This window comes from Schistocerca cancellata, chromosome 9, assembly GCF_023864275.1.
Source record: "Schistocerca cancellata isolate TAMUIC-IGC-003103 chromosome 9, iqSchCanc2.1, whole genome shotgun sequence".
Classification (NCBI taxonomy): Eukaryota; Metazoa; Arthropoda; class Insecta; order Orthoptera; family Acrididae; genus Schistocerca; species Schistocerca cancellata.
In genome coordinates, this window is record NC_064634.1 from 409,010,840 (window position 1) to 409,032,145 (window position 21,306).

At 41.0% G+C, this 21,306-nt stretch overlaps 1 protein-coding gene across 1 annotated transcript in view; it reads right to left on the reverse strand.

Moving 5' to 3' along the window:
• LOC126101628 (high affinity copper uptake protein 1-like) overlaps positions 1 to 13,613 on the reverse strand; it is an 848,466-nt gene extending 834,853 nt beyond the window's left edge. The window contains exon 1 of the mRNA XM_049912311.1: positions 13,246 to 13,613. The gene's annotated coding sequence lies outside the window, so the exon portion shown is untranslated. The remainder of the gene's footprint in view (positions 1 to 13,245) is intronic.
• Positions 13,614 to 21,306: the final 7,693 nt, after the last annotated feature.

Here is a 21,306-nt window from a genome sequence, read left to right on the forward strand (position 1 = left end):
GATGATGGGCAAGCTGGGCAGTGCAAAAGGATGGGTCCAAATGGGAATAGGTGTGCGAGGGGTCAGAAAGAATTGTGGGTGCTCCATTGTTAAGGCAGAAGAGGTTGAGTTGGTTAAGGTCAGCCAAGAGGGCACCTCTCTAGCAGGTCCTCGGAGAACCCCAAAGGGGATGATGCACATTGAAGTCACTGAGTAACAAAAATGGGGGAGGTAACTGCCCAATAAGCTGAAGGAAGTCTGCCCTGGTGACACTGAAGGACAGAGGTACATAATGGTACAGAGGGAGAAAGTCAGGTGGGGAAGGAAAAGACGAACAGCAACAGCTTGAAGATGGGTAGTCAGGGAGATGGGCTGACAATGAAGGTCATCCCTTATGAGCAGAAAGACGTCCCCATGAGATGGGATGCCGACCTCTGGAAGAAGGTCAAAACGAATTGGTAAGTAACGTGAAAACTCAAAGCAGTCTTGAGGACACAATTTCGTTTCCTGAAAGCAGAGTACAAGGGAATGCTGCAATGCTAGAAGCAGCCGTAAGTCCTCTTTGTGGGACCGAAGGCCGTGAATGTACCATTGGAGAACAGTCATGAGGACAAAGAGATGTAGGGGTGTCAACTCGGCGGCCGCCGAGGGACAGCTGGTGTAGAGTCGCTACAACAGGGCACAGAAGCAGGAGGATCCTGATCCATGGGGTCCACAGAAGCATGGGCGTGCTTGTGTGGTCGGTCAGCAGAGTCGAACGCTGAAAAATGGTTGGTGGTGCGCACTGGCAAGACAGAGGCCAGCCAGGCTCAGTGACCACATGGCGACACCGTCGAGCAGTTGGTGAAGAAGAAGACCATTTGTCTTTAGTGGACTTCTTCGAGCCCTTCTGGTAAGAGGAAGACTTGGGTGTTGTTTGGCTGGAGGAATGGAGGAAGTCTTCTCGGGACTACTCCTCCTGTCCTTTCCTGCCTGCTGGTTGTGTTGTGGGTAGCTTTGCCCCTTTAAGCGAGAGTCTGACGGTTTGTTGCACAGGGGGACATAGGGATGGTGATGCTACCTTGACACAGGGCGACTTCACAACCTCAGAGCCAAATTTGAGGTCACATGTCTGCATGGCCATGTCCTGCATGGAGTGAGGGGTAACAAGAACAGAAGTACAGGTTTGCGACTAGCCAGTAACTTGCGAGCTACTGGGTAAAGCACTTTTTCCTTCACCCAGATCTCTTTCACAGCCAGCTCATCTAGATACATGGGACAATCCCGGGAGGAGGCGGTGTGGCCGCCATTGCAGTTGATACAGCAGGAGGAAGGAGGTGGACATTCGCCCTCGTGTGCATCCCTGCCACAGGTTACGCATTTGGCTGGGTGTTGACAAGATGTTCGAGTGTGGTTGAAATGATGATATTGGTAGCAGCGCATCAAATTCAGAAAGTACGGCAGGACTGTGATGATTTCATAGCCTGCTTTAATCTTGGACGGCAGCACTACCCTATCAAATGTGAGGAAAAGAGTGCGGGTGGGCACCACGGAGGAATCGACCTTTTTCATTACACGATGGATACCAATGACACCCTGGTCAGAGAGATAAGAGTGTATTTCAGCCTCAGATCAACACGCAGTCTGGTGTAAATTACACCACAGGAAGAATTCAAAGTTCTACAGGCCTTGACACAAACAGGGTAGCCGTGGAGAAGCGAGGCAGCAAGTAGTTGTTGTGCTTGAGAACCAGAAGGCATCTCCAAAAGCGAAGTGCCATTTCGTAAACGAAAGCAGAATTTCACAGGACCAGTAACGGCATCAACACCTTACTGAATAATATACGGATTGACTGTGGTGAAGGACTGACCATCTTCAGTATGTGAGACCACAAGGAACTGCAGTGCAGTGGGAAGGGTCTTCGAATCAGTAGTCTCATTACGTTTACGTTTCGTCGACATTGATGGAGAGGATGATTGATTCATCACGAGGAAACCCACATGATTGCCAGAGTCTCCGACGGCATGCTCCTTCTAACTGGGGGCCCCCTTCACAAGGTGATCGTTCATACCTCAGGTCACACCTCCCGAAGAGCTGACAGAGGGACCAATTGGCATCTCGGGAAGGTTACAGTTCAGGCAGTCACCCCTCCCTGGGCCTGGCCTGTACCAGCTGATACGTGCGAACCCTACCTGTCGACAGAGGGACCAATTGGCATCTCGGGAAGGTTACAGTTCAGGCAGTCACCCCTCCCTGGGCCTGGCCTGTACCAGCTGATACGTGCGAACCCTACCTGTCGACCCGGGACTGGGAATTATGCTTTACCCAACCGCCTTTCACGCATCAGACACATGGACCAGCCTTCAGGAGCGCACAGGGAGGAAGAAGAAAAAAGAAGATCCTCCAATGCTGAAGTGGAGGGACAAGAGGAGAAGGGAAACAAAGAAAGAGAAAGGGAGCCAAAAAGAAAGTTGAGATTGTTCGCAGGTCAACGACAGAATGCAGAACATTGCCAATAATACCCCACAAATGTTACCTAAGGGAGGGGAGAAAGAATAGCAAGAGGATAGACATACAGCACAGAAGGGAAAAAGTGCTGCAAAGGCTGGGGCCCCGTGGGAGCCAAGTACAAACCTGCCAAAGAGTCGCAAGCGCCCCCCCCCCCCCCCAGTGGGGGAGGGCTGTAGTATGTGTTGGATCGGATCTCATCGCAGCCTTTTTCTTATAGCATTTCAAATGTTTCATGCTTTATTTACTTTTTTCAGTTTTTCAATGTTCTCTTCCATAAACAACTAATTATGGTCTGTGAATTTGATGTCTAAAAATAATCTTCCTTAGAAGGTAATATTTATTTGATCTCCCATAACAAAGAATCATACTTCGAGGGTGATATTCATGTGACCTCCCATACAAATACTCTTCCTTCGAGGGTGATACTCATCTGACCTCCAATAAAAATACAAATAACATAGTAGCAAGTACATTTGTATTTTGAAATTAATATTGTTGGACTAATAACTATATAGGCCTTTTATAGAAAACTGAAATAAAATAAAATGAAGAGTAGGCTATGTATAGTTTCAGTGTTTTGTCCACATGCCATGGCATCAAGAACAGCTTGGATCCTTCGAGGCATAGAATTGACAAGTGTGTGGAAAAAGTCCTCATCTGTGAAGAATGAACCAAATCCCAAAGGTCATTCACAGTTCCCAGAGGAAGGTGTGGCCAACGGTTCCGCTATATCTTCTTAAGCTGAGCCCAAACGTGCTTAATGGGATTGAGATCAGGTGACTTTGGAAGCCACGGAAGGCAATGAATAATATTTTCCCTCCATTGAAACCAGCTCTGAATGCTAATGCTAGTGTGTGATGGACGATTATCACATCGATAAGTTAGACATCCTTCAGGGTACCAAAGTCGAGCTCCAGGGATGATAACATTTTCATGTTCATAGCATGGCGAACTGAACTTGCCTTGGATACATTCTAAAGTTCCTGCACCCATGTAAGACATCCAGCCCCAATATTTCACACTTATGCATCTGCTTCCAGCACGTGTGGCTGCGAAGAGAGTGTTATATCGTTGTCCATCTGTACGGGGAAAAACAGCAGGACCTCTGCTCGTAGACTCAACCGTACACCTGTCGGTGAAAATGACTTTCCTCCAATCAAAATATTCCCAAGAACTCACAATTGCTAGTCTATACACGGCTTGTTTGTCACACAACTGTTCTTTGACAAGAGCACAATGGGACCTGATTCCAAGGTCCTTCTGACAGCAGTTCTCAACAAGCCTGGTAAATGTAAAACTTTCTTTAATTCCCAGAAGATTGACAAAGGAGCATTCTGGGTAGCCCTGACCAATTCTTCATCTTTTATTCGTGCAGAGACTCGTGGTCTTCCAGGTATTGGACATATCGCTACCTCACCATTATCTCCAAATCATCCAGTCCATCTAGTTTCTGTGGAAGCATCAACACCAAATGCACCAACGCCGTTTTCAAAGAGGGCAATTATTTGCTTGTGATCAATCACATCAGCCATTCTGAAGCAGACCTATGATGTATGCCAATCAATTAATACATTTCTCTTAGCTGAAAACTACAGAGATACCAGATGGCGGTCGAAGTAACTACAAATAAATACATCCATTTTCAATATTTTTACTATGACCAGTTGTCTCTTTCTTTAAAGATAAGACTATTATAAAATGGATCTTCTGAAAGAAGGCCTCTGGACCTGATGGGATACCAGTTCAATTTTACACAGAGTACGCGAAGGAACTTGCCCCCCTTCTTGCAGCGGTGTACCGTAGATCTCTAGAAGAGCGTAGCGTTCCAAAGGATTGGAAAAGGGCACAGGTCATCCCCGTTTTCAAGAAGGGACGTCGAACAGATGTGCAGAACTATAGACCTATATCTCTAACGTCGATCAGTTGTAGAATTTTGGAACACGTATTGTGTTCGAGTATAATGACTTTTCTGGAGACTAGAAATCTACTCTGTAGGAATCAGCATGAGTTTCGAAAAAGACGGTCATGTGAAACCCAGCTCGCGCTATTCGTCCACGAGACTCAGAGGGCCATAGACACGGGTTCACAGGTAGATGCCGTGTTTCTTGACTTCCGCAAGGCGTTCGATACAGTTCCCCACAGTCGTTTATTGAACAAAGTAAGAGCATATGGACTATCAGACCAATTGTGTGATTGGATTGAGGAGTTCCTAGATAACAGGACGCAGCATGTTATTCTCAATGGAGAGAAGTCTTCCGAAGTAAGAGTGATTTCAGGTGTGCCTCAGGGGAGTGTCATAGGACCGTTGCTGTTCACAATATACATAAATGACCTGGTGGATGACATCGGAAGTTCACTGAGGCTTTTTGCAGATGATGCTGTGGTGTATCGAGAGGTGGTAACAATGGAAAATTGTACTGAAATGCAGGAGGATCTGCAGCGAATTGACGCATGGTGCAGGGAATGGCAACTGAATCTCAATGTAGACAAGTGTAATGTGCTGCGGATACACAGAAAGATAGATCCTTTATCATTTAGCTACAAAATAGCAGGTCAGCAACTGGAAGCAGTTAATACCATAAATTATCTGGGAGTACGCATTAGGAGTGATTTAAAATGGAATGATCATATAATGTTGATTGTCGGTAAAGCAGATGCCAGACTGAGATTCATTGGAAGAATCCTAAGGAAATGCAATCCGAAAACAAAGGAAGTAGGTTACAGTACGCTTGTTCGCCCACTGCTTGAATATTGCTCAGCAGTGTGGGATCCGTACCAGATAGGGTTGATACAATACATAGAGAAGATCCAACGGAGAGCAGCGCGCTTCGTTACAGGATCATTTAGTAATCGCGAAAGCGTTACGGAGATGATAGATAAACTCCAGTGGAAGACTCTGCAGGAGAGACGCTCAGTAGCTCGGTACGGGCTTTTGTCAAAGTTTCGAGAACATACCTTCACCGAAGAGTCAAGCAGTATATTGCTCCCTCCTACGTATATCTCGCGAAGAGACCATGAGGATAAAATCAGAGAGATTAGAGCCCACACAGAGGCATACCGACAATCCTTCTTTCCACGAACAATACGAGACTGGAATAGAAGGGAGAACCGATAGAGGTACTGAAGGTACCCTCCGCCACACACCGTCAGGTGGCTTGCGGAGTATGGATGTAGATGTAGATGTAGAATGTGGAACCTAGAAAAGCCTAAAACTGCACAATTTGTTGCGAATTAAGATTGTAAATATTTCCTGCATGGGTCTAAAGAAAAAAATGACAATTGACTCCAGTTATATTCGAACGATCGTCCTTTACGTTCGTAAACCGTCAGTTTATCCATTCAGCCATTTAAACAGATGTCAAGCATCGTCGCAGTAATTCTGCCGATGTGGAGTTTTTATATTTAAACCATTTCCACATGCTCGAATAATGATTTTCAAAAACAATGATACAATAACTTAAATTGCAATCAATCTCGACATATACTGTATTCTATTATATTGCTTCCATTTAACGATGTAAACACCAAGCTGAAGCTCCTCAGACATTTGTGTACAATTGCACTTCTGAACTTGGGCATGCACTGTGCTCTGTCCTTGGACGCTGAATTATTTGGGCCGGGAAATCTTTTTTGCCTCTCATTGTACATATCGCTATCTCAGGACTTTTGTCATCTCAATGTATACAAATAACCTTATGTTTCTACCGTTATCGGTATGCATGCGGCAGCTTCCGCTACCTAATATGTTCCAACACGCTACACATAAAAATTGTATTTTTCCAGGGCTCACACCTCAGATTCTATTGCTGATAGAGGGGTAGAGTTAAGTGTTTTGGAAAGCCCCTGGGCTATTGACCATTTGTATAACCAACAGAAGGCTCGTCTTAGTGTCACTGTCCTGCAGTACAGGGTAAAATTATGAAAATTACATACTTCCTCACGATTAGGCAAATGGAGCAAATCAGTTGGTTCTGTTTTGCTTTTGATGTGGTCTACAGTTAGCCTTAAGGGGCTTATGAAGGCTCCTTAGAAAACCCAAAATAGATTTATTTTGCCATTTTTCGTACAAATGCCGAGCCGCGGATTCCAAGAGGACTATGCACAAAAAAGGCTGAAATTTTTACGATATATTCTTGAGATCTCAATCTCGAACAACCTCGGTAATTTTCTCCATATCTTTATCCATTTCCGAGGTACAGAGGTTCAAGGTTACCTTACATGTACACTTAAATCTGCACGTAAAATCCGTTATGTGTCGAAATCTAGATAACAGCGGCCAATTGCTCTATTTTAACATTATATTACATTGATGGACACCAAGAAGTTGTGCGACGTAAACGAGAGTTGGTAGGTATGTTTCCACATCCGAAAGATAGTGTCTATTCAAATTTCATGCTATTCACATAAGAGAATGAACATGGTGAGTTGATGTTAGTCAACAATACCTTTAAGGCGACAAAGACGCCTATATCAATGAGACTACATCAGTGTTAGAAAAGGGGAAGCACACAGTGGTAGTGGGACATAAGTAGTCAGTGAGAGACCAGCGCTGGGAGAAGAGTGACGGAGACGGTGTCAGTGGGACAAGAGTAAGGAGAAGAAGACAGTGGAAGTGGGTAAGAGTCAATGATCATGAGAGACAGAGTCTATGACAATGGCAACGACGAAGAGAGATATAATGAAAGTGAGAAAAGACAGCAGCAGTGTAAAGGAATGAATGAGATAGTACTCGTAGCAGTAAGAAACAGCACAAAGGAGACAGTGACAGTGAGAGGAGACAGTAATAGTAGAAGTACGACAGAATGAAGGAGACTGTGACTGTGAGACAGTAACAGAGAGATAGTAACAATGGGCTGGGGTGAATGAGTGAGTGAGAATGAGCAAGTGGGAGTGGATGGGTACTATCGACTTATAGCGATAGACTAGAGGCTGTGAGCGAGTAACAGCAGAGTTTGTGGGAGCGAGAGGTGAGCTACAGGTTAAAATGAGCGCGAATATACTCGCATAGCAAAATCTTTGAGAAAATTTTTAAAATTTCTGAAGTAGGTAAGAATGATGTTTTAGTCATTCTTTTAAAAAGGAGCATATTCGCCTTTCCGTGCTTCGATAGGGCTATTTTTCCGCTGATAAGGAAAAAAGCATTTAGCAACTGTTAGAACTGTAAAAAAAAAAAAAAGTCCTACACTTTGCCCTTCTTAGCAGAAGGCTTGGATGTAGGCTATACTTTTTAAGGCTTTTAACAATGAAGCACGTGTACTCTATGGATAAAAGTCCATCGACTGTCTATATTTCAGTTTTAAGGTTTTATTTCCGACATGTATTGGAAATGAAATCTAAGTCTAATCTGTATTTATTTCGGTTTTAAGTTTCATTTCTGATTAAGTAGCGGCAATGAAACCTAAAAATATAAATACAAAAAGTCGAAGGACTTTTATTCATAAAATGTATATCTTCTACTCTCTCTTTGTGTCGCATGACACCATTATGAATTTGTTAGCAAATGAAATAAATACTTCATGTCTTGCATGTCTATTGCTATACTCCTCGTATGACGTGTCCCACAAACATCTGCAGTCTTTCAATTCCAGAAACTGTAATTAAAGTTTTCTACACCTCGCACCCTGTCATGTATATTACACCGAAGAGGAAAAGAAATGGGTCCACCTGCATTGATATTTTGTGTGGGGCCCTCGCGAGCACACAAGAGCCACAACATGATGTGGCATGGACTCGACTAATGTCTGAAGTAATGCTGGAGGGAATTGACATCGTGAATCCTGCAGGACTGTCCATATATCCGTAAGAGTGCGAAGGGATGGAGATCTCTTCTGAACAGCAAGCTGCATGGCATCGCCGAGATGATAAATAATGTTCATGTCTGGGGGGGTTGGTGGCCAGTGGAAGTGTTTAAACTCAGAAGAGTGTTCCTGGAACCACTCTGCAGCAATTCTGGACGTACGGGGTGTCACATTGTCCTGCTGGAATTGTTGAAGTCTGTTGGAATGCACAAGGGACTTGAATGGATGCAGTTGATCAAACAGGATGCTTCAGTACGTGTCACCTGTCAGAGTCATATCTTGACGTATCAGGGGTCCCATATCATTCCAAGTGCACACGCCCCACACCATTATACAGCCTTCACCGACTAGAGTGGTCCCCTGCTGACATGCAGGGTCCACAGATTCATGAAGTTGTCTCAATACCCGTACATATCCATCCGCTTGATACAATTTGAAATGAGACTCGTCTGACCAGGCAACAGGTTTCCAGTCATCAACAGTCCAATGTTGGTTTTGACAGGCCCAGGTGAGGCATAAATCTTTGTGTCATGCAGTCATCAAGGGTACACGTGTGGGCCTTAGGCTCTGAAAGCCCTTATCGATGTTTCATTGAATGGTTCGCATGCTAACACGTGTTGATAGCCCAGTATAGTTCAGTTGTCATTAGTCCCGTTTTTGCAGGATCTCTTTCCGGAAGTAGCGATATCGCAGATCTGGTGTTTTACCGAAATCCTGAGATTCATGGTACACTCGGGAAATGGTCGTACTGGAAAATCCATACTTCATCGCTACCTCGGAGATGCTGTGTCCAATCGCTCGGGCGCCGACTATAACACCACATTCAAACTCACTTAAATCTTGATAAACTGCCATTGTAGCAACAGTAACTGGTCCAACAACTACGCCAGACGCTTGTCTTATATAGCATTGCTAACGGCAGCACTGGCTGTTTACATATCTATGCATGCCTATACCAGTTTGTTGGGCAATTCCGTGTAGAACAGCATTGAATCCCAGACGCACTGACAGAAGGTGAGCTTCAGTCAGACCACTGGCATGACAGCGCTACACATAGCACAGTTTGTCGGCTGAAGTGGGGGGGGGGGAGGGAGGGGGGATGGTTCGGCTGCCACTTTGTCGTACCCAATGGACTGCTCGACAAGAATAGCTGCTTGGTCTGTTTGGCAAAGCGCCTAGACACGCCTGGTTTGTCTGTCGGTCGGTTGGTGTTTTGCCCTTCAGTGCAAAATGACTTTCCAGTTGTTGTTGTTAGATGCACGCTGCAAATGAATATTAACATTTCAATTATCTGAAAGTCTAAATTGATACCACAAACTGACAGGATAAGTTGTGACGTACTTCAGGAATTAGTAGATTCATCCAAAGCCAGAGAATACCACAAGAAGTTCTAAGCTTTCTCACGTACCTGTAGCATTTGTCTCTCTCCAATTTCTTCTGTTCTCTGCACAACTGAGCTTTCCGAAAGGCTGATATTTCCAAACAAATCTGTTTTCTTAGGACACAAGCCATTTGCTGCTTCCATCATACATTCTTCAATGAAGTCTGCCATTAGTAAACGGTTTCCCTCGTTTAGTCATAGTGTGGACTATTTTGTGACTTTTAAGAGTGACAGATTCATTTACAAGCAAACTTTCTCGTAAAGAGTTTTCTTCGGGTTTCTAAGTTACTTCTCAGTGCGTCACTTTCCAAAAAACTTTGAATATATTGATTACGGTGGTCCTTCGTTTCCTGAATTTCGTGTTTCTTCACGCGGCCCCTACCCCCCCAGTTTTTCCCCTTTTATTTTAAGAAAAATTTTAAGATGTATTTTGTTGAAATTGAAGACGAGGAACCCTTGCCACAGTGGCCAAGAAGTTACGTCTTATCACTACGTTTTGTTTATTACTGCTTATGCGTGTGCTTGACTGCTGTCATACTCCAGAATGAAATTTTCACTCTGCAGCTGAGTGTGCGCTGATATGAAACTTCCTGGCAGATTAAACGGCGCGGCCGACTGAAACTCGAACTCGGGACATTTGCCTTTTGCGGACAAATGCTCTAGCGTCTGAGCTACCCAAGCACGACTCAAGACCCGTCCTCACAGCTTTACTTCCGCCAGTACCTCTTCTCCTATCCGATAAACTTCACAGAAGCTCCCCTGCGAAACTTGTAAAACTAGTACTCCTGGAAAAAAATAAAGAAAAAAAGGATATTGGGGAAACTGGCTTAGCCACAGCCTGGAAGATGTTTCTGGAATGGAATTTTCACCCTGCAGCGGAGTGTGCTTTGATATGAAACTTCCTGGCAGATTAAAACTGTCTGGCAAACTGAGACTCGAACTCGGGACCTCTGACCTTCACAGAAAGGTTCTCTACCAACTTAACTGCCTAAGCATGGCTCACGAACTTCACAGCTGCTCTCCTGCGAAACTTGAGGGGCTAGCACTCATGGAAGAGAGGATCTCGAGGGGACATGGCTTAGCCACAGCCTGGGGGATGTTTCCAGAATGAACTTTCCACTCTGCAGCGGAGTGAAGAGTTCACTTCGATCAAGAGTTTGGACATAAAGAAGTTAAGCATAGATTTAGGTTTATTTAATAAGCTGCCTTTTCCTTGGGATTCAAATACTTGCTACCTTAGAGCCAAAGAGGCTACGAAAAATCTCAAGGTGACACATGACACAGAAAGTGAAGTTAACGGAATTTTCAATGGACCATTCAACCGATAACAGTCAAGCACACGCATAAGCAGTAATAAACAGCATTTAGTGACATGACGAAACTCCTCGGCCACTGTGGCATGGGTTCCCCATATTCAGTTTCAACAGATTAGGTCTTAAAATGCTTTTTAAAAGAAATGAAAAAAACTCGCTGTGTGCATGAAGAAACGAAATTCGGAAAAATAAGGGGCACTCCCCATTCCTTATTCAAAATGCGACCGAAGTAGTCGCCATAATGAAGGGTTTAGTGAAGGGATCCGAATATAAAAAACGCTTTAAATTAGAAACACATGGCTCGAAATATGCAAACATTACAATAAACAAAAACATCTAGAAACAATAATTTAAAACTGAACTCAGTTCATTTAAAGTACACAGCAGCCAGTAGGTCTCCGCACATGTGAAGATCTCCTTGTATTCTGAACATAATATTTAAACTATATCACATCATCTCATGTTCAAAACGTTTTACCAAGCAAATTCAAATACCGACGGCAGACCAACTTAACTGAAGTCTAGAGCCGGGTCCAACCAACAACACCTATAGGCCAAGTGTTCCTGATTCGCCCTGTGGGTTACAATTTGGTGATCTCTGGTCTACAACTTTCAAGCAATTTTCACTGCAGACAAGCTTCATATATAGAAGTCTGATTCATTGCCTCCAGATAACAGCCCACCAGCATCATTTGTTTACCTTAAAGCAGTCACAATAGACAACTGTAGCATTATGTAGTATGCGTGTCAGAGGGAATGTAAATGTGCGATTAATTGTTCAGTTCCCGGAGAATGAACAAGGCTTAAGTATGTGGCACTAGGAAGGAAAAATGGCACAAATTCATCCGTAAATATATTTCACTGTATGATAAATCTCTAATTTACTTCGTTTAATAGCTCCAAATTCGATATTTTATCAGGGCACTTTCAGCTTGGTGTAGTAGAAAGGCATTTCGCAACGCCCCCACAGCCACATTTCTTAAAACAGACTTTGTGTTTTGATGGAGTGCAGCACAAAATCTAAAAATAGTGGTGGCTATCGCTTTTGTTGTTATAACAAAACGATTAGCGGCATCCGAGCAGTGACACTTGTCATATTCAAGCGTGCTGAGCTTTTATTTACCTCTTGAGAACTTGACAGCAATTCGCTCCAGATATCGAAAGCAAATTATTAAGATGCCTATGGAACGCGTTTACAAAACCTTCGGCACTATTGGGGGTGACCTGAATGTATCAGCGATCACGGATAAACAGTCAGCCGCAACACGTGACTTTTGGAGTCTATATATGTTGGCGACAAAAAAATGTACGGTACCTGAATGGGATGTTGCCACAATTTACGAAAACCAAAACTTGTTACTACAAATATCACCCAGGGAGATGGGTGTTCCGGATGTAACAGGCAAGGATGCAGAACTTCAGAAATCATAAATCACTTGGTTACGAGACTCTTCACCTTGAACAATGACAATTACAATGTGTGTTCGTCAAATTGTTGACACATTACAACAATTGCAGAATGTCTCCAAAACATTCTGTATTTTATTACTTAGACGGTAAGCACTAGTATTAAAAGAACTATTAATAATTCAGAAAAATGCTTTCTGTCCTCTCGATATTCTCCCAGCAGAATCCGTCAGCATCAATTTCATAAACAATGACCTTGTATAACACAGCGTTCACCCTTTGCAGTTTCGAAAGCTCCAGCACAACTCCCCTTAAAAAGCTTGTTCTATAAGACCAACCACTCTCTATTACGTACCGTATAGTTCCTCACGGAAAATCAAGGCACTCAGGTACGCCGTGAGACAACTTCTCGTGGTGGTGACACGAAGCGGCGCGCGCTATCGACACCGGCATACATGACAGTAGCGTTTCTTTCGCTCAAATAGAGATCTTGAAAAATAGTCTTAAGCTACAAAACGAAAGTAGAATCGAATCAGACGTATTTTGTTGATGTTATACTAAAATATAACATCACTTCTACTGCAAACTACCAAAAATTCTAAATAAAAAGACAACACCTTAAATCTACGGTTAGTTACGTTAGATTTTATGAAACACTGAGAAATCCATGTATTGTTACGACCACACCTTGTTTTCAAAACGGAAATTTCGTTAAGTCCTAGTAAAAAGTATGTAACCTAAATAGACGCCAGTTTCGTATTATGGGTAACGTAATTTCAATTTCGGTCACGTAGTTCAAGGATCAATCCTGTGCAACCTTTCAAATTTCCATTTCATTTCATAATCGTTTTGTGAATGGAAGTGATAAAAAGTTTACCTGTGCGGTCCAAAATCGTTGTGGTATCTTCAAGCACACACTGAATTAAAAACGCGGTCGTAAAATAGAAAAAATCAATTACGCCGTTTCTACGGCAAATAGTTCAAGAATGTTCCCTTCTTGATTGCGCCAGAGCACTTTACACCATTGATCTTATGTTTGTTTATGTTCAAATGTTTACACGCAAATTTTTATTGAGAAACTCGTCCATGATACGAAATAAATATAATACAATTTACGAATTTCCACCGAAAGTGTAATCTGTTAAGTGTTTATTGAGTCCATTCTTAGCAGATAACGCCGCGCATCTAGACACGCTATCTAAGGCGCACGGATTTGTTTATCCACGCTCACACCATCCCTCACTCTCGAACTACACAAAGCAACTACCTTCTGATCTTTGCCACTGGCGGCTGGTCGCACGACAGCGCTAGCTGTGTAAAATGGCGGCACGAATACACAGTTCTACCAACATGATATTCGGATCCATGATTAGGTCTGGGCACGGTGAGATGCTTTGTTATTGTCAGTTAGGTGCGTGGATTAGAAAAAAGTCATTATACTAGACTCAGTCTGTAGTATGATCTCAAACGACAGCGCAAATCTAAACAAGAAAAGACTGGTTACCGTACGAAAGACCTTTTTCAGCAGATAAGATTTTGCGGCAATTTTATTTCACCGGGTCGCAAAATAGATAGGAAATTCAAACATCACAGTGTCTGTTTTCTGCTATGCACAATTTTAGAAATTTTGCACATTTCCGCCTATGTTGTTCATATTTTAACATTAGTCATGGAGTATTTTAGCCATGTTTCTAAAGATATTGTTGTAAACATTATTTGGTTTATCCATATGCTCTTTTCAGTTTGACTAACTCATACATTTATTGCAAATTTTTGTCGTCCATTCTTCTGTATAGTTCCTACAAGTTATTTAAATTTACTAACTCATTCTATTTTACCCATTTGGTTTTCTATGCATTTTTTATGTTTTCCCCTTTCTTCAGCAAAAATTTTGAGGCGAGTTCTATTGGTTGTTTTTCTAGAAGACTCATTTACCTACTTCTGTCAAGTTTCTTTTAAGCATTCGAAAATCGTAGACAAAAGCTAAGCAGTTTTCTTACTACAATTACGGGTAAATTGTGTTAGCCCCAAGTCCTAATTCTTTTCTAAAACACAGTTAATCATTGAAGATAAGCCATTGTCAAACCATTATTTGAGAAATGTTGCAAATTTCTTCTTTAGCTCTTTCTGACAGCATCAGATTCATTTTACATGCAAAGAGTACCAACACTGGGATAGGCATATATCCTTAAGGAAAGGTCATTGACATATCAGGATTACTTGATTTCTTCCAATCACTAAAATAGTTCATAGTTTAAATTATTCGTGATTATTTGCTGCATTATTTTTGATATAGTTCAGATCAGTTGTTTTTAAAACCAACTACAAAATATGTTGAATGTTCTAAGAAAGTTTAATGACCTACTCAGTCAAATGCTTTAGACACATCACAAAAAGTACTAAGTTGCAATATTTTATTACTCAATGCTTTTAATATGGCGAGCATATGTGCAAATGGTATTCTTAGCTGAGCACCTACCTATCCTGGAACCTAAATTGTGATTTGCAAAATTAAATTGTTTACATATAAATGTGACAAATCCAGTTTGTAATTTTTTCGCATATTTAGGAAAACATCGAGTATGCAAACAGGAGGATAATTATTTCAATATTTTCTCACATTCTCAAAAAAAGATTTAGAAATAATTTCTTTTTAATATAAATACCGAAATGCAACCTGTTGCTTTCTTGAAATACTCGTTTATTCCATAAATCAGTTTTCAAATCTTTTCAAGGTCATCTTTAGATGGTACATACGAGGTCATTTGTAGTGTAATACTGAGAGCTCTCTCTGTGACAAGAATATGGAACCTGCTTTAATGTACTGCCATTAGTATTGTTCATATGGTAATTTGAATCCACAAATGAATTCTGAATGTATTGCACTACTATTGACAGCTATGTTATTAATGTCAATGTACGATCCTCCATTGTGATGGACACTTGGTGACATTTCTCATGTAATTAATTCATTTTTTTTAACCAAATTGCCGTACAAACAATACTCATGGCAATACATTAATGCATGTTGGCATCTTCTTGTCACAGACACCCAACATTATGCTATGAAATGGTCATGTAACCTCCTATTCATCTTCTAAAGATGAGCCTGAAAACAGGTTCATGGCATAACAAGTATTCATAAAAAGTGACTGGTTGTAGATTTAGGTATTCAGTCATGGGTTCTTAATCATCCGTACTGGATAAGCTTAATCTTGACTTCTTTTTGTCTAAAATTTTCCCCCGTTAGTGCACTGTGTTACACTTACCAGAGTACATAACTTACACTTCAGAATCCCTTAAACACCAAATGAACAGTACAGTATTTGTTTTGAAAACATTTTAAAATACTGTTAATGTCAGAAAAGAATATGGCTGCTTCCGAATGGTTAAATTTTTGGAAAAGCAGTTTTTGTTGATTCTCGTACTGAACCCTATGCTTAGGAAATGATTATAAATACTTGTTATTGGTTGGTCAACATCATGCATGATATGATCGAGTCAGTTGTCGTACCCCTTTGCGCTGACTGGCTTTCTTGTCTCATTTCATTTCACATTATGTCATACGCTGGGGGTGGACAAAACTAAAAGTTCTGTACGGTTTTCAAGGGAATCTTATATCACTATTCCTGCAAATTAGTGACAAGTTCCGCTAACAAAGATGAAGGTGGATATCAATTCACACACACTTCTCTCCAATGTAGACCACGAAGACTCAATAATACTGAGATTTGATGACTGCTGGCCATGGGAGATGCAACAATTCATCATTGTGCTTACAAACCCATGCAAGCTGTGTAAACTAAGGGGGCCTGTCATCTTGGAACACAGCATTGCCACTGTGGAACATACATTATACCACGGGATCAGCTAAAATTGTCACCTAATCCTTGGCAATAGTGCAACCTTGCAGAGTAACCACAGTGTCCGTGGAATACCACAATATGGCTGCTCAAATCACCACTGAACCCCACCATGTTTTACTCTTAACTCATACTACGCCAAAAGTTGGAAACAGTGTGAAACAAGACACATCAGAAGAAATGACATTCCTCCATTGCTCTGTAGACCAGTTTCAGCATCACGTTTTCTTGCCATGAGTGTTTCATCATTGATGCAGTAGAAATCTTCAAAATGAAGCCTCTTAAAACACCAGACACTTTAGCTCTTTGGTATTGGAAGCACCCACCATATGAGCACCAACAATTTGCACATGTTCAAATTCACATAGTTCCAATGTAATGTATTCACAATTACACAGAACAGTGTTCTGACCACAATTGATGCTTACAATGCATTTGTGGTCAAATATAACAGTGCAGCCTGGTGGCTTGGTTACCATCTGCATTATGTTCAAGCATGCATTGCTCATCATGTTTCCATATATTTGTTGAACCATTGTAGTTAAAATTCTAGTTAATTCCTATTATTACTACCATATTTAAGAAATAAATTAATACATTGCTGAAATTACAACAAAATTCAAATAATAAAGGATCTTTACCTTTGCCAATTATAGAGTGAGAACCTGAACTCTGACAAAATTTTGCAGATTGTTCAGGGATATTTTGGCATAAGGACAGTGATAGAGAATGATAATGTAATAAGGATTTATTCAGCTTTGTTACCAGAATTATCATTGTTTCTGTGAAAATACTTTCACAACAGCGGAAAAGCCTTCAATATGCAACCACCAATCCTAATAATATGAAAGGATTTGTTTATTTGTGGGCAGCTATGTGCAGAAACAGCACTCCTATGATAAGACTGCCGTTGCTGCAGAAACAGCTGAGCAAAGCATTGCCGTGCCCCTCTTCCATCACATTCAATGATCCCATAGATGAGATGCTTATCAGCAGATCCTTCATCAGTAAACCTATACATATTGCTGTGTAAAGTGTTAACATACAACGAACACTGCCGGGAAAACACATCCATGACAGGACCAAGCTGTACTGAATGCAAGCTTGAAAACCAAGAGTAAATTAAGCCTTACTGTTGTCAGCAGCAAGCATCTACATCCATGAATGAATGGAACACATCTGTTTACAAACAAGTCAAACAGAGCGCTACTGCACAGATAGTTACATTGCAGTACCAATACAAGCGATAAGAAATGAAACAAAATTTAATACTCTGTAACAAGCCAACAGAGACCGTGGGTCCCCGATATCAAAATACTCCAAAAATCCCTGAACCCCATCTAAAAATCTGTCAATGGAGTTCTCGTTCATCCTTTATACAGGGTGCAGAAAAATTTGTACACTCTGATTTCACAGGGCGATTCCTCAAATACCAGCAATACAAAAATGTCTGTCACAAAATTTTGTCCTACACGTATTTCCAGAAGTAAATGGATGTTAAAGACTGGCAATCTGGCACCACTGTAATCACATGTCCGGTAACTACCTCTTTCAGTATATAGCACGGTGCTGTGCATTTGGGTGCAGTAGATAGTGTTTTGGGTTAGCATGCAAGAGGTAAAGGGTCGATTCTCGGTCGAGGCTTATTTGTTTTTATTTGCCAATTTCATTTTGCCATATAATACTGTAGTATGCACCATTTCTTAAGTCTTATGTATCCGATATTTACATAGTACATGTTTGGCAATTATGTGCAAAGCACATTGCTAGTCCTACTAGTGACATAACGTCATAATGAAATGTAATGGACTTGAATGCGGCAAGAATAATAGTTGGTATTTATCGATGGGACCACTGGGGTAGGGTACACAGAAAACAGGTTTGGAATCCATTAGATGCAGTGGTGTGCAACAATTCGTATCCACAACATGCAAAAGGCTACTTTAAAAGCTGACCAGTGAAAATAATTGTACTTTCATTTCCATGTTGGCGGTATGTAAGTGCAAATGTTTTGTAGAAGACCTACTGTAATCAATGTATGACGATTAAGACACCAGATACCGTACCATGCAGACTACATTTGAATAAAAATAAATACGGCTTGACTCAGAATCCAACCCTTGACCTCCTACATGCTAACCCAAACCACTATCCATTGCACCAGTTGCACAGTACTACTACAAAATGCTGACAGAGGTAGTTTACGTGACTACCGTGTTGCGAGACTGCCAATCTTTAACATCCATTTACAGCCGGAAATATGCACAGGGCAAAATTTTGTGTGAGACATGTTTGTATTGCTAGTATGTGAGGAATCACACTGCGAAGTCTAAGTGCACAAATTTTTCTGCACCCTGCATATCACCATTTAATCAATCATCTGTGGTTTCTTTCTTGTTTTAAACCAATTTCTGGAAAAAATTGAAATAATGTTGACCTAATAAAGCTGGCATAAACCAGTGGTGGTTAAACACCTTCAGATATGGTACTTACTTGTAACACGTAACTTTAAATCGACTATGGATGTAGTAATATATGGCAGTGAGTAGAAGGGAACTGTCATTTAAATCATTTTCCAAACCTTTGCCGATGGTGTCTCGCATTCATTATTGCATTTAAATGTAGGTACAGATACTATTATTAATCAAAGTCATTCACACTTACAAGGGAACTCCCCATCGCACCCCCTTCAGATTTAGTTATAAGTTGGCACAGTGGATAGGCCTTGAAAAATCTTTCAAGGCCTATCCACTGTGCCAACTTATAACTAAATCTGAGGGGGTTGCGATGGGGAGGTTCCCTTGTTAGTAAAATAAACAACTCACCTGCGCACAATAATAGTGTCACCTCAGATTCGCTAGGTGAGCAGCAAACTGGAAAAGACCACAGTCAACATGGAAATGTTCCAAATAATGCCAACATGTGGCGATCAGTACTTGGAGGCTGGCAGCCAACTTATAGCATCCTTACTATAGGTAATCTACTGGGGGCTCATCTATATCACTAAGTGACTAACCCAGAACTCAATATCATCATCTAATGGTTTCCAGGGACAACAAAAATTTGATTTCAATATTTCACATAATTATTGACCAAATTTAAAATGCTGTTGTAATATACTCACTAAGAACTGTAATTTTATGTTAAAGATTTAACACAGTAAGACAAGTATTACAGTTAGAAACGGTGTGTTTATCTTGAGGCAGCGTAACTGATGGTGCGCAATTACCCGGATTTCAGCAATCCAGTAGATGAGAATGAGAGCACCTGGAAATGTTCCGTAAACTTCACATGTATTTTATAACCTTAAACTTTTTCTCATGGCACCCCGACCCCTACCCACAAAGTGGTGAAAGGAAAAAAATTATCGCTACCTACATTTTCGCTTTTCATGCAGTAAAACTTTAGCATCAGACATAGTGTTTAATTTATTGCTTCTTTACTACTGGCTCTGTTGACATCACAGTTTGCAGACAATATGCATGTTACTGAATGTATCAACAAAAATATACTATTGACAACATATCATTCAAAAGATGTGATGTAATAAACACTGACACGTGGTAAAACTTGCTTTTGCCCAAAATGGGGCACAATTTATCGAGTGCTGCATAATGAAAGCACTTCCAACAAATTTTAAGCAAAATTTCAACCCTTGTCTGAACCTTTTCTCACTTACATATTTAATGCCAAATGTTTAACACCAGATGTTGAAGCCATTTTATACATGGAAGTTCGATTCTAGAAAGAATCAAGTTTTTATTGGTAACACACTAATTTATGTAGGTTACCAGTTGATGATAAAACCAGTATATATACAGACCAGTAGCCTGCTCCAAGTCAGTATTGGCTCTTGAGCAAAGAGTTTAACACCCACTGGATTACACAGTAGTAATTCTTTCCTTACATTACGTCCTTCCAGTATACCACTTGTATTTTATGACATGCTGGTATCGTTAAGCTTCACTGTTTTGCCACTCTTACAAAGACATACGACAAAACTGCAAAACTGCTGCTACTGTTGGCATATTGGGCTTGCATGAAAGAGCTAACCGCCAGTCCCCTTTCCATGCTCAACTCTCAATCATTTTGTTATTCTGGTCTAGGTATACATACAGGCCAGTGCTAGTCAACCCTGTCCCTGTACTAGGGGATGTTCGAGCTTTCATAGTAGGTAGTAGGAATTTCAAAAATATTTTCATTATGTTTGCATAAAATTTTGACATACATTATTCGGTAAGTGATTATTATGGTATACTTTAGCTTAACTTGCTATAAGGCTGTTTTATAAATTTTATTTTATAAAGATGTTTCTGAACATTATAAATCACCATTACTGGGGAACTGGTGGGCAGTTAGTAAATTTTATTATTAACCAGGATACGGAAGTGGGTGGTACATAAAAAAGGTTGACTACCCATGGTGTAGGCCCAAGACACCTGCTAAAACAGATCAACAACAACATTATCCAATGACTTGGCTTAAATTACAATATGCTGAAAACTTTCCTCAATATGCTGAAACCCAAGATGGTGTATCTTCTTGTCATTATGGCCCTAAGCACGTTCACCTGCATTTTGGGAGCCATATATTACTGTAACAAAAAATAAAAAATTAAAAAAAAATTGGACTCAGCTTAATCAGTCTTGTTTGGGATTTCTATATAAAATTTCCTTTTTCAAGTTATAGCTTTCTGTTACACTGTAAAGTTTTACATGACTAAATAAGATGTACTAGAATCATAAAAGGATGAAATTCACATAACTTATGAACTAGAAACATTTGACTTCTACGTAAATTTCCGTTTGTGTGTCCTCTTCCTGACCACACCAGATATTTCTCTGTTTCATAGCTCCTTGTGGTATCAACGTTTAGTGTCGTTGGACCTGCAAGTCGTGCCCAGAGCCGCTCCGCGGCTTGTATCAAGTTTCTAGCTAGCCCTTGTCCACTCTTGCTCAGGACGTCAAGTAGTAAAGTATTGTAACCTTCAGCTGATAGGAAGCAACCTCTAACAAGGTGCTTCGTAACGTATGGCATAAGTGAGGCCTCAGTAGCTATCTGTGTATAATGATATG